General features: G+C 43.7%; 1 protein-coding gene across 2 annotated transcripts in view; it reads right to left on the bottom strand.

Moving 5' to 3' along the window:
• The window catches only part of actr3b (actin related protein 3B), a 355031-nt gene that overhangs the window by 135217 nt on the left and 207161 nt on the right, over nt 1-12653 (bottom strand). The window lies entirely within an intron of this gene.

A 12653-nucleotide genomic window follows, 5' to 3' on the forward strand; every position in this document is an offset into this window, starting at 1 on the left:
ATGCAACTAGCAATCCCTTAAGGATTATAGAACAGAGAGCAGGAGACACAGTATGCAAGATCTGTAATGGAGGCTTGCAGCCTCATGACATGCTGTTTACAACAACTTTAAAGTAAAAAACCTTTTCCTTCATCAATGTGTTGTCTAATAACACACATCTATCAATACAAAATGAAACATGGTGTCAGAAGTGAGATGAAGGAAATTAAAAGGAAATACTTTAAAAGGAAAATCTAAAGTCAGCAACTGATCAGTGAAGAGAAGCTAACAAAGTGAACAATGGAAGGATTACATCCACCAATGAAACTTCAGTTGACAGATGTGATAGTACAGATCTATCACCAATGTATATAGTGTATATAGTTACAGTATCTAGACTGTGCTTACAGCGATTGGCTGAGAGCTTAGCCACGCCAACTGTCTGGGCCTTAAAGGGTTGTGTCCCTAGCCAGGTCGGATCATTCCAGACTGGTCGGCCAACTGTGAAGAGCTCCTGTCTTTTGCTAATAAAAGCCTTGGTTTGGATCAACAAGTCTTTGATTCTTTCGACGAGCTTTACAACAGGTAATGTGGCTGAAAATTGGAACAGATTTAAACAGCATTTTGGATTGTATTCAGAGGCTGTAGGAGCTGACGAGAAAAGTGATAAAGTGAAAGCATCAGTTTTCTTACATGTCATGGGTGATGAAGCCCTGGAGGTGTATAATAACTTCACATTTACTGCTGAAGGAGACAAAATGAAACTGGAAAAAAATAATGAAACCGTTTGAGGCATACAGCATACCTAAACGTAACATGATGTTTGAGCGGCACAGATTTTTGATTTGCACAAAAAATAGAAGAAAGTATTGATCAGTATGTGACTGAATTGAGAAACAGAAGCAAAACGTGTGAATTTGGTGTATTGACCAACTCGCTGATAAAAGACAGAATTGTATGTGGTATTCCAAATAATTATCCAAGGGAAAGAGCAAAATCTAGACCTGGAAGAAGCCATAGCACTCTGTAAGGCTACAGAAACTGTAAAAACACAGGCAAAAGAACTGTTCAGTGAAACTAGCTGCAACGTGGATGCAGTGAGCAAGAACGAAAATAAACCGTTTAACAAAAAGAGCGCCAAAGTGGAAAGAGAGGCATGGCCAATGAACAAAACTGAAAGGGACAATCGAAAACCATGTTGTCGATGTGGTGCACAACACCTACCAAAAAAGTGTCCAGCAGATGGTAAAACATGCTGTATGTGCAACAAAAGCAATCATTTTGCCCATTGCTGTAGGAACCAAGTGTAACAAAGCAAAGTTCATGCAGTAGATGAAAGGGAGAGAGAGGAATTCTATGTAGACATTGTAACTGAAAACAAGAAAGAAAACAGAGACTAGATGTTGAGATTAAAATTGAATGACACATACATTTCAGTTAAATTGGATACTGGAGCACAAATTAATGTAATATCAGAGACTGATTTTAAGAAGATTAGACCCAGACCAAAGATGTATGGAACAAATTTGAAGGTGACAGGATATTCAGGTACTGATATACCAGTGCATGGTCAAAGTGAAACACAAGGACAAAGAGCACATGCTAGCATTCATCGTGGTACCAAAGGATGTACAAGGTTTAACAGCCTGTGAGAAACTGAACCTGGTAAAAAGAGTCCTCATGGTGGAAAGCGAAGGAGAGACAGTCTATGATGAACTCATGAAAGAGTACAATGACCTATTTCAGCATCTAGGCTGCCTTCCAGGAGAACACATGATCAAAGTGGATAAACATGTCCCACCAATAATATGTCCATGCAGAAAAGTTCCATTCGCACTTCAAAAGCAACTAAAGGCAGAATTGGACAGGATGGAAAGCCTGAACATGATTCAGAAGATAGATGAGCCAACGGAGTAGGTGAGTTCACTCGTTGTTGTGGACAAAAAGAATGGAAAGCTTAGAATTTGCCTGGATCCAAGAGATCTAAACAGAGCAATAAAAAGAGAACACTTTAAATTTCCGATGCATGAAGAAATCATGTCACAGTTTGCAAATGCAGTTTTTCAGTAAGTTAGATGCATCATCAGGATTTTGGCAGTTGAAATTGGATGAAACAAGTTCAAGACTGTGGACATTCAATATTCCATTTGGTAAATACAGATTCCTAAGGTGGCCATTCAGAATTGCCTCAGCTTCTGAAGTGTATCACAAAAATATCCATATGCTCTATGAGCACCTGGACAGAGTTGATACCTCAGTGGATGATATCATAGTTTGGGGAACCACGAGAATGGAGCTTGATGAGAGACTAAGGAAAGTGCTGGAAGCAACAAGGAAAGCAAACCTGAAGCTGAATAGAGAGAAATGCCAGCTCGGGGTGTCAGAACTAACATTGTAGGAGATATTACTGGCAGTGAGGGCATCAGACCAGATCCCAGAAAGGTGTCCGCCATTGGGAACTTGCCAAGGCCACAATGCAAAAAGGAAGTGCAGAGGTTTAATGGAATGGTCAACTATCTGGGTAGATTCATATACACCTCTCAGAAAAGATGGCTCCATTGACAAGACGAACAGAAAAGAACATTGAATGGGGGTGGAATTATGGACATGAAAAGTCATGGAATGAACTGAAGAAACTGTTCACAGAGGAATCAGTTCTGAGGTTTTATGACCCAACAAGACCCATCAAGATATCATCAGGCACATCACATAGTGGACTCTGTGTAGTTCTTCTGTAAAAAAATGATGTTGGCAACCCATTGAGTATGCATCACGCTCAATGACAGACGTGGAGACACGATACACTCAAATTGAAAAAGAGCTGCTCAGCATCACATACGCCTGTGAAAGATTTCATCAGTTTGTGTCAGGACAAGCAATCAGTGTAGAGACTGAACATAAGCCCTCGATTGCATTGTTCCAAAAGCTATTAAATGAATCTCCACTTAGAATACAAAGAATGATAAGACTGCAATGATATACACTAAATGTAGCATCCACTCCGGGTAAGCTAACGTACACAACAGACACATTGTCCAGAGCTGTTGACATGAGAGAGCTCACAAACACCAAAATGGATGAAGATGCAAAATTGGAGCTCATAAAGTCAGAGACAAATAAAGATGAAACACCGAGACAACTGAGAAAAAACATCTTGGATGAATGGCCCAACATGAGGCAGGACTACTCACCTGACATTGCAGAGTACTGGAGGTGCAGGGCGGAACTATCAGTGGTTGAAGACATCATCTATAAAGGAAGCAAAGCCGTTATCCCAAAGAGTCTGAGAAAAGAGATGCTAAAAATGATCCATGGATCTTGGAATCAAAAAGTGTAAGAAAAGAGCATCAGACCTGATGTACTGGCCAAGAATCATCAATGATATAACAAATGAAGTATCAAACTGTACAATATGCCGGCAATATCAAGCAAGCAATCCTGCAGAACCACTAAAGCCACACCCAGCACCATTCAGACCTTACCAGAAGGTAGGCGCTGACCTATTTGAATGTGAAGGGAAGGACTATCTTGTAGTCACAGACTATTACTCCCTGTATCCAGAGATGTGTAGACTGAACATCACCACTGCAGATGCTGTAATAACAGGTATGAAAGCCATAATCTCCAGACATGGCATGGCAAGTGAGGTTTTCACAGACAATGGACCCCAGTTTTGCAATTTAAAGTTCTGACAGTTTGCCAAAGAGTGGGACTTTGAACACACCACATCAAGTCCTCATTTTCCACAGTCCAATATTCTAGTGGAAAAATCAGTACAGTGAAAAGACTGATGAAAAAGGCAAAAGAGAGTGAATGGACTTCTACCAGAGCATGCTAGTAAACCGCACAATGCCGCATGAGTGTGGTATGTCACCAACACAACTCCTTATGGGATGTAGGCTAAGATCAAACTTACCCATTCAGGAGAACCTCCTAAAAACAAAAGAGGGGGAGAACAACAGAAAGAAAAGCAAAAATATTACTTTGATTGAGGAACAAAAAACCTACCTGAACTCTACACTGGTGACCAAGTAAGTCTAAAAGACAAAACAAACTTATGGACTCAGAAGGGAATTGTCCTTAGTGAAGTCCAACCAAGATCATGCACCATTCAGACAGATGAAGGTGCTGTTCTGTAAAGAAATCGTCAAGATCTTCAAATAGGACTGGCCACAGTAGATGGATACTGTTGAACAACCTGAATACACAGCTCAGAAGACAACATCTGAGGCAACAACTCAGATACAAGGACAATCAATCAGGAGGTCATCAAGACACGTGAATCCTCCTAAGAGACTCATTAAGCAAATTTAAAGACTCCTGTTCTAGAATGAAGTAGTGCTATCTTATTCACTCTTCAAGTTTTGGTGTATGTAAATGTGAACACACAAAACAAATTTTAAAAATGTTAACAATGTTGATAATCATGAAAATGTAACTTCCTAGTGTTAAAGTTAAAATTGCAGAGATATACAAAGAAAGCATGTTGGTTAAAAGTAAGCTACTTTTGTTTTGAGGAAGGGAGATGTAATGATAGTGATCATGTTTGCAGTGCAACTAGCAATGCCTTAAGGATTTTAGCTCCCATTTGACTATACTTGGCTGCCAGCAGGGGCTGACACACTAAGTTAGAGCTGTAATGGAAGCTTGCAACCTCAAGGCATGCCTCATGTGCTGTTTCCTACAACTTTAAAGTAAAGAACCTTTTCCTTCATCCATGTGTTGTTTAAGAACTCATACTTATGAATACAAGATGAAACAGGTTGTATCTTTAAAAACTGTACATGATCGAGATTTTTAAGGTGATTTTCATCAGCACAAAATCCATAAAATGCACCCAAAAGTGTTCAAGAATCATAATCGTTGTTGTTCAGTGTTATTTACAAGAAAGAAAACCATTCAGTCTTTTCATATCCTTACTGTCAGATCCATTCATTTCCATAAATGGACTTTGTTACATTTGTTCTCAGTGCCCCCTTGTTGTTACTCCCCCTTTTGTTGTTTGAGGGGCTTCCCCTCAGTCTGAGACAAGCCTCAGGGTGTCCTTCAGCACATATGTCACAGCCTGGAAAGTGCCAGTCAGCAACATTCCCTCCCTGACATCTCAGTGCGCTGGAAGACCACTAGGTTGCGGGCAGACCAAAGGGAGTCTTTAACCGAGTTGATGGTTTTCCAGCATTCTGAATGTCTGATTTTGTGTGCATCCCCAGGAACAGCCTATAAATCAGAGAGTCCTCTTTCATGCTGCCTCTGGGGACGAAACGTGACAAGAACCCCTTGTATCTTTCTCCACGCACTCTTAGCAAATACGCATTCCACAAAGAGTTGGGCGACTATCTCCTCTCCACTGCAGATGTCTCTCACATACTGCAGAATAATCATATCACTGCTTGAACTTTGAGATCTTTTATCCCTAGTCCCTTCTACTCAGGGCAAAAGAAAAAAGAAAACCCTCATGTGATCACTACTCCCCTTCCTCACTGAAAGCCCAGCATTGACTGAAGTCCACACTTTGACCTAATCACCTTTCTCTCACGAGACAGCCGTCCCCACTGGAAATGGCTCCCTCACTACTCCCCTCCCTCACCCTCAGCCAATCCCAAATCTGTTGCTGGTCCTGCTGCCTCTTGGACTCCAGTATAGATAAAGCATCTTGACTGAAAATCTTGAACAGACTTTAAAAATTTATTTTATTTTGTAGATCGGATAGACAATGGAAAACCAAGAGATCATAGAATGAAGGGAACATAGGTCGGCAAGTTGTTTCCATCACTGGGGGAGTCTAGAACTAGGGGATATAGCCTCATGATTCGTATTTAAGATGGAGATGAGGAGGAACTGCTTTTCCCAGAGGGTGGTGAATCTATGGAATTCACTGTCCATTGAAACAGTAAAGGCGGCTTCAGTAAAGACATTTAAGACAAGGATGGATAGATTTTAACATAGTAGGGGAATTAAGGAATCTGGGGAAAAGGCAGGTTGGTGGAGACAAGCCCATTATCAGATTAGCATTGATCTCATTGAATGGCGGAGCAGACTCAACGGGACGGATGGCCAACTCCTGCTCCTATTTCTTATGTTCTTATAAGCATCACTTGACTGAAATTTACTTAAAACCAGGTAGAAAGACAAAAATATATAATTTTATGCACAGTTGAAGATTTCTCATTATTAAATCATTCAGAAGAGCTTTAGTTAATGATCTATAATCATATTTGAACGTGACAATTATTGAGATGATTAGTCTTTGCAAATTATGAATAACATGCTAAAAGGTTAGAACGAATCAGCATTAATCACTGAGGCACCAAGACATTCTTCCTAACTTACTTAGAAAGTAACTTTCTGCTCTTGAAATCAGTAATTGCTTAAAGATGGTTAATTTAATTACATAAGGCATTTCTAGTCCTTGATTAATTTTCTGAAAATCTTTTGCCTCTTTGTAGATGCTTTCTTGGGATGTGAGCATTGTTGGCAAGGCTGGCATTTATCAGCCGTGTCTAATTCCTCTAAACAATTTGCTGTGCTATTTCAGAGGATGGTAAAAGTTTAACTATATTGCTGGCAGAAGGACTGGAGTTACAGGAATGTTAAACCAGGGCAGGAGACAATGACAAAGACCTGGGAAGTGTTGTAAACCTAGGAGTGCAATAAATAATTCCCTGAAAGAGAACACATAGACAGGACAGGGCATTGCCATGTGCCTTCTTAATCACCATGTCTCTCTATATTACAGAGGAAATGAATCTTAAAACTGCTCAAATTCTTGGTGAAACCACACAAGAATTAATGTGAGGAGTTCTCATTGACATACCACAGGGGGATATGGTTATACTAAAGAAGGAACAGAAATTATTCACAAGGGTGTTGCTGGAACTGAAGGATTCAAGTTATGAGGAGAGACTCGATAGGTTGCTATTCCCTGCCGAGGGCAAGGGCTGACATTATAGAGATTTGTAAAATCAGGAAGGGTGGGTTATCATGCTTTTCTTGCAGACTAGGGTATTCTAAAACTAGAGGACATTTTTCCCACATGGATCATACACTAGGTATTCAAGGTGAAGTAGTGAACTAGATTCGACAATGGCTGGATGAAAGAAGCCAGAGAGTAGTGGTGGATGCTTGCTTCTCAGACTGGAGGCCTGTCTGGTGTGCCTCAGGGATCAGTGCTGGGACCATTGTTGTTTGTCATCTATATCAATGATCTGGATGATAATGTGGTAAATTGAATCAGCAGGTTTGCAGATGATACTAAGATTGGAGGTATTGTAAGATTGGAAGAAGATTTTTAAAGCTTGCAGGGGGATTTGGACCAGCTGGAAAAATGGGCTGAAAAATGGCAGATGGAATTTAATGCAAGTAAGTGTGAGGTGTTGCATTTTGGAAGGACAAACCAAGAAAGGACATACACAGAGAATGGTAGGGTATTATGGAATATGCTAAAAGAGAGTGATCTGGGAATACAGATACTGTAATGGTATGGATTGTATATACTAATTGGCTTGGGCTGGCCCACCCCCTGGACTCTTAGCTGGACTCCTCCCCCTGAGACCCAGGCCATAAAGGTCGGGCCACCTTTCCCTTCCCTGCACTTCCCTAGTTTGGATCCGGGATAGCTCAAGTCTTCTGTGCAATAAGCCTATCGTTCCCCTCAAGTCTTGGTCATTGCAATTATTGGGGCTGCTGATAGTGCCCAACAATTTATTGCACAGAAATTTTAACGTCTCCGGTAATGGAGAAGTTGCTGCGCCCCGATCGGCTAGAAGTGGATCCCCAAGTCCCAAGTGCATTAGAACTCTTCGAGCAGTGGGTCAACTACTTTAACAACTTCCTGGAGTCCGCTGCTGGACTGGTTGATTCGGACAAAAAGAGGCTAAAGGTCCTACAGGCAAGAGTCGGCCAGAGGCCTTTCCAGGTCATCAAAAGGTACATGACCTACACAGAGCGATGGCTGAACTATGGGCCCAAGATCAATGAGGTCTACTCCCGTTACCTCCTGGTGTCCAGAAAACAGCAGCCTGGTGAGTCAATGGAAGAGTTTGTTTGAGCCCTGATCACACTGGGAAAAGACTGTTTGGGGAATCCCACAGTTTTGGTGCCAGGGGCCCAGTGCGTGGAAGACCTGGTCTGGGTCGTTTGCGTGTCAGGGTTGAAGTTGGATTATATCCGACAATGTCTCCTAGAGGAGGATCAACTCCCGCTGAAATGGACGATCCAACTGGCCAGAACCTTAGACTCGGCCCAGCGCCATGCGGAGTTGATCGTGAGCAGAAGCTGGCCTACCCAGTACGCGCCACCACGAGGCCCGCCTCCTGGGAGTCAGCATCGGGGATGGCCGACCCAACTGCGACTGCAGTAGCACCGGGATTGTTGAGGTGCAACTTCTGTTGGCAGGCAAGACATCCGCGACGTCTCTGCCCCGCGAAAGGAGCTACCTGCTCGGGCCGTGGGAAAAAAGGCCATTACCGATGTGTCTGCAGGTCCAGAGCCCCATCTCTGAGCAGCGTGGCATGTATGGCCAAGGAGCTTCTGGTGCCAGCCACGTGCATGGTAAGGCGAGCGCCATTTTACACACTCTCGTCGCCATCCTCTGTGCAGCAACAACCCTCACCAGTGACATCATTTCTGTCTCCAACGACACCACTTCCACCTTCTTCATTGGCATTGGCAGCGTGGTCAACATGGAAGCCACCATCTTGGGCATCAGGCCTCCACACCGACAACGAAGATGACGCACCTATCCTGGCATCGATCACCTTGGACCAAGCCAGCCCTCACCTGATCACGAACTCCATGATGCAGATCAAGGTGAATGGGCACAAATCGAGCTGCCTCTTCAACAGTGGCAGTACTGAAAGTTTTATCCACCCTGGGGTGGCCTGTAGACTCTCGATCCCCATTTGGCCGATGACCGGGTCTGTATTGATGGCAGCGAAAGACCAGCAGACTTGTATCCAGGAGTACTGTGTGGCGTCGCTGACGGTGGGGGAGGGAGTCTTATAATGACTTTTTATTGTTGGTCATGCCCCATCTCTATGCACCGATCCTCATGGGCCTCAACTTCCAGAGTCAATTCAGGAGTGTGATGATGACGTTTGGGGGGCCTCCAACCCCCGCTCACCATTTATAACCCATAGCTTATAACCCGACCCCCCCCCCAATCGAGCACCCAGCCTTCAGCAACATTCTGCAGCCTCAACCCCTTGCGGGTGGCCCCTCTGTCACTATTAACAAACCTCACCCCAGACTGTAAACCAATTGCCACCAAGAGCAGACGCTACAGCACTGAGGATATGGTGTTCATCCAGGCCGAGGTTCAGCGACTCTTGGTGGAGGGGATCATAGCCCCTCGTTCAAGCCCCTGAAGGGCGCAGGTCCTCATAGTCAGAGGGGCAGGCAAGCCCCGGATGGTGATTGATTGTAGTTAAACCATCAACCACTTCACCCAGTTGGACACATACCCCCTACCCTGGATCGCCGACTTGGTCAATAAGGTCTCACAATACAGAGTCTTCTCGACCAATGACCTCAATGTCGGCCTATCATCAACTCCCCCTTCGCCCGAGTGACTGGCTCTATACAGGTTTTGAGGCCGATGGCAGACTTTTTCACTTCCTGCGGGTGCAATTTGGTGTCTGCTTTTCAGAGGCTCACGGATCGGATGGTGGAGGATCACAAGCTGACGGCGACGTTCCCATATCTCAACAATGTCACCATCTGTGGCCACGACCAACGGGACTATGACACGAACCTTGTTAAGTTCTTACGTACGGCCAGGTCCCTCAACTTGACGTATAGTAAGGACAAGTGTGTATTCAACACAGATTGTCTGGCCCTTCTCGGTTGTGTCGTGGCACATAGTGTCATAGCCCCGGACCCCGACTGCATGTGACCTCTTATGGAGCTCCCAGTCCCAAACACCCTAAAGGCACTGAAAAAGTGCCTTGGGCTGTCTTCCTATTATGAACAATGAGTGCCCAATTACGCCGATAAAGCCCACCCCTTGATTAAGTCCACAACTTTCTCGTTATCAGCGGAAGCCCAAGTTGCATTCTACCAGATCTGAGGAGACATCGCAAAGGCCACGATGCCCTGGACGAGCCCATCCCATTTCAGGTGGAGAGCGATGCCTCTGATTTCGCACTGGCCACCACTCTTGACCAGGCAGGCAGGCCAGTAGTTTTTTTTCTCCCACATCCTGCACGGTCCTGAGGTACGTCACTCCTCAGTCGAGATGGAGGCCCAAGTGATCATTGAGGCGGTGCGCCACTGGCGACATTACCTGGCGGGTAAATGTTTCACCTTGCTGACAGACCAGAGGGTCATGGCCTTCATGTTCAGTGCTAAACAGCGGGGTAAAATCAAGAATGTCAGGATTCTTAGGTGGAGGATCGAGCTCTTCACCTATAATTACGACATCTTATACCGACCAGGTAAACGCAATGATCCCCTAGACGCCCTATCCCTGGAGACGTGCGCCAGCACACATCTTGACCATCTCCAGACCCTCCACAACAGTTTGTGCCACCCCGGAGTCACAAGGTTATACCATTTCGCCAAGACTCGGAACCTTCCGTACTCCATTGAGGACATATGGTCCATGTCCAGACACTGCCACATCTGTGCTGAATGTATGCCGCAGTTCTACCGGCCCAAGAAAGAACACCTTATCTAGGCCACACGCCCTGTTGAACAGCTCAGCATCGATTTCAAGAGCCCCCTACCCACTACAAATAGGAATGCCTACTGTTCTTCTGGTTCCCCTTTGCTATTCCCTGCCCGGTTATGACCTCGGCGAAGGTCATCAAGGCACTGTGCAGTATCTTCACCCAGTTCGGGTACCCCAAGTACATCCACAGCAATCGGGGGACCTCATTCATGAGTGAGGAACTGTGACGGTACTCTCTGGCCAGAAGCAGGATCACCAGCTATAACCCCAGGGTTAATGACCAGGTGGAAATGGAGAATGCCAGCATCTGGAAGGCGGTGCTACTGGCCCTTAGGTCCAAAAACATGCCAGTGTCCCACTGGCAGGACGTTTTGCCCGAAGCGCTTCATGCCATCCAATTGTTCCTGTGCACTGTGACTAACACCACCCCACATGAATGATGCCTCCATTCCTCCTTGGTTGGCAACCCCAGGGCTGATCCTGCTACAGAGACACATGAGGGGCCATAAGATGGATCCACTGGTGGAAGCGGTACACCTCATACATGCCAACCCGCAATGTGTGATTGTGAGGTACCCCTTGTGCCTATCCCAGACCTGGTGAGGGCTGGGGATCCTGAGTCGGCCCTGCCTGCCACAGCCCATCCCACGAACCAGACCACCCCACATGGGAGCACAATACTGGACGCCAAGCCACCCGGCTCTCCTTTCCAGGAGTTTGTCCTCTGGGAGGCTTCGAACCCCACTTCCTCCTGACTCAGACTGCTCCCTCTCATGCCCCCCAACACCCCAGGACTGCTTCCCCTCAAAAACAGGAGAGCTCGCAGAGCTCAGACATGCCTGCCCTCTGGTGGTCCCACAGAAGGAGGAAGTCACTAGTGCGGCTAAACATCTAGCAAACTTTTTTTCTTTTTTTCTCTCTCTTTTTTTGTCCTTTTACTTCTCTCTCTCTCTGATGTAAATATTCAATCACTGTATAATTTAAATTATGTACTGTTAATGAGAAAGATTAAGGCTGATTTGATTAAGTGGAAGGATTTACCTTTGTCGTTAGTAGGTTGAGTAAATTATATTAAGATGAACATTTTTCTGCATATTCAGAATCTTTTTCAGTCAATTCCTTGTCTACTTGCGAAATCTTTTTTTCAGGACTTAAATAAAGTAGTACAAGAATTTTTATGGAAGGGCAAGTTAGCTAGAGTAGCGATACATAAATTGAATTGGAAATATGCCTTGGGAAGTTTACAATTGCCTTATTTTCAAAATTATTATGAAGCAGCTCAATTAAGATTTATTAATCGCATGTTGGATGTTTTGCATCCTTCTATTTGGGCTTGGGTAGAATTGGCTGGTATTTCAGAATCTTACTCACACCATTTCATATTTAAGTGGAATTCCGTTTTATTACAGAGATATAATGTACCAATTTTAAAACATTTCTTAGAGATTTGGACTAAAAGGAACATTGATAGGTACAAAAGGTAAAATATCACTTCAGGCTCCAATATATCAAAATAAATTGATTCCTATTTAGCTGAATGGCAGATTAAAGGAATAAAGTTGTTGCAGGATTGTTTTGAAGAGGGTAAATTTTTATCGTTTAATCAACTTAGAGAGAAATTTGGAATTTCAGTGAATTCTTTATTTGTGTACTACCAAATTAGAGCATTAGTGAAAGATAATTTTGGAAGAGAAATGAAAATTCCTAAGTTAACGAAATTTGAGTTTTTGATTTATCATCCATCAAATAGGGTTTTATTTCTGAGATGTATGCGTTGTTGCAAGATACTATGGATAAAATAAATTTATATAAATCTAGGATTAAATGGGAAAATTACTTAATTTGTGATATTAATCAGGCCGATTGGGAGATGATGTGTTTTGAGGATGTGACTAAATTACTTAATGTAAGATATAGTATGGATAATTATAATTTTTTGCATCAGTTGTATCTGACCCCTGAGAAATTGAAAAAATATGGATTTAGTAATTCAGAACTGTGTTTT

Source organism: Narcine bancroftii, chromosome 1 (genome assembly GCF_036971445.1).
Source record: "Narcine bancroftii isolate sNarBan1 chromosome 1, sNarBan1.hap1, whole genome shotgun sequence".
NCBI classification, from domain to species: domain Eukaryota; kingdom Metazoa; phylum Chordata; class Chondrichthyes; order Torpediniformes; family Narcinidae; genus Narcine; species Narcine bancroftii.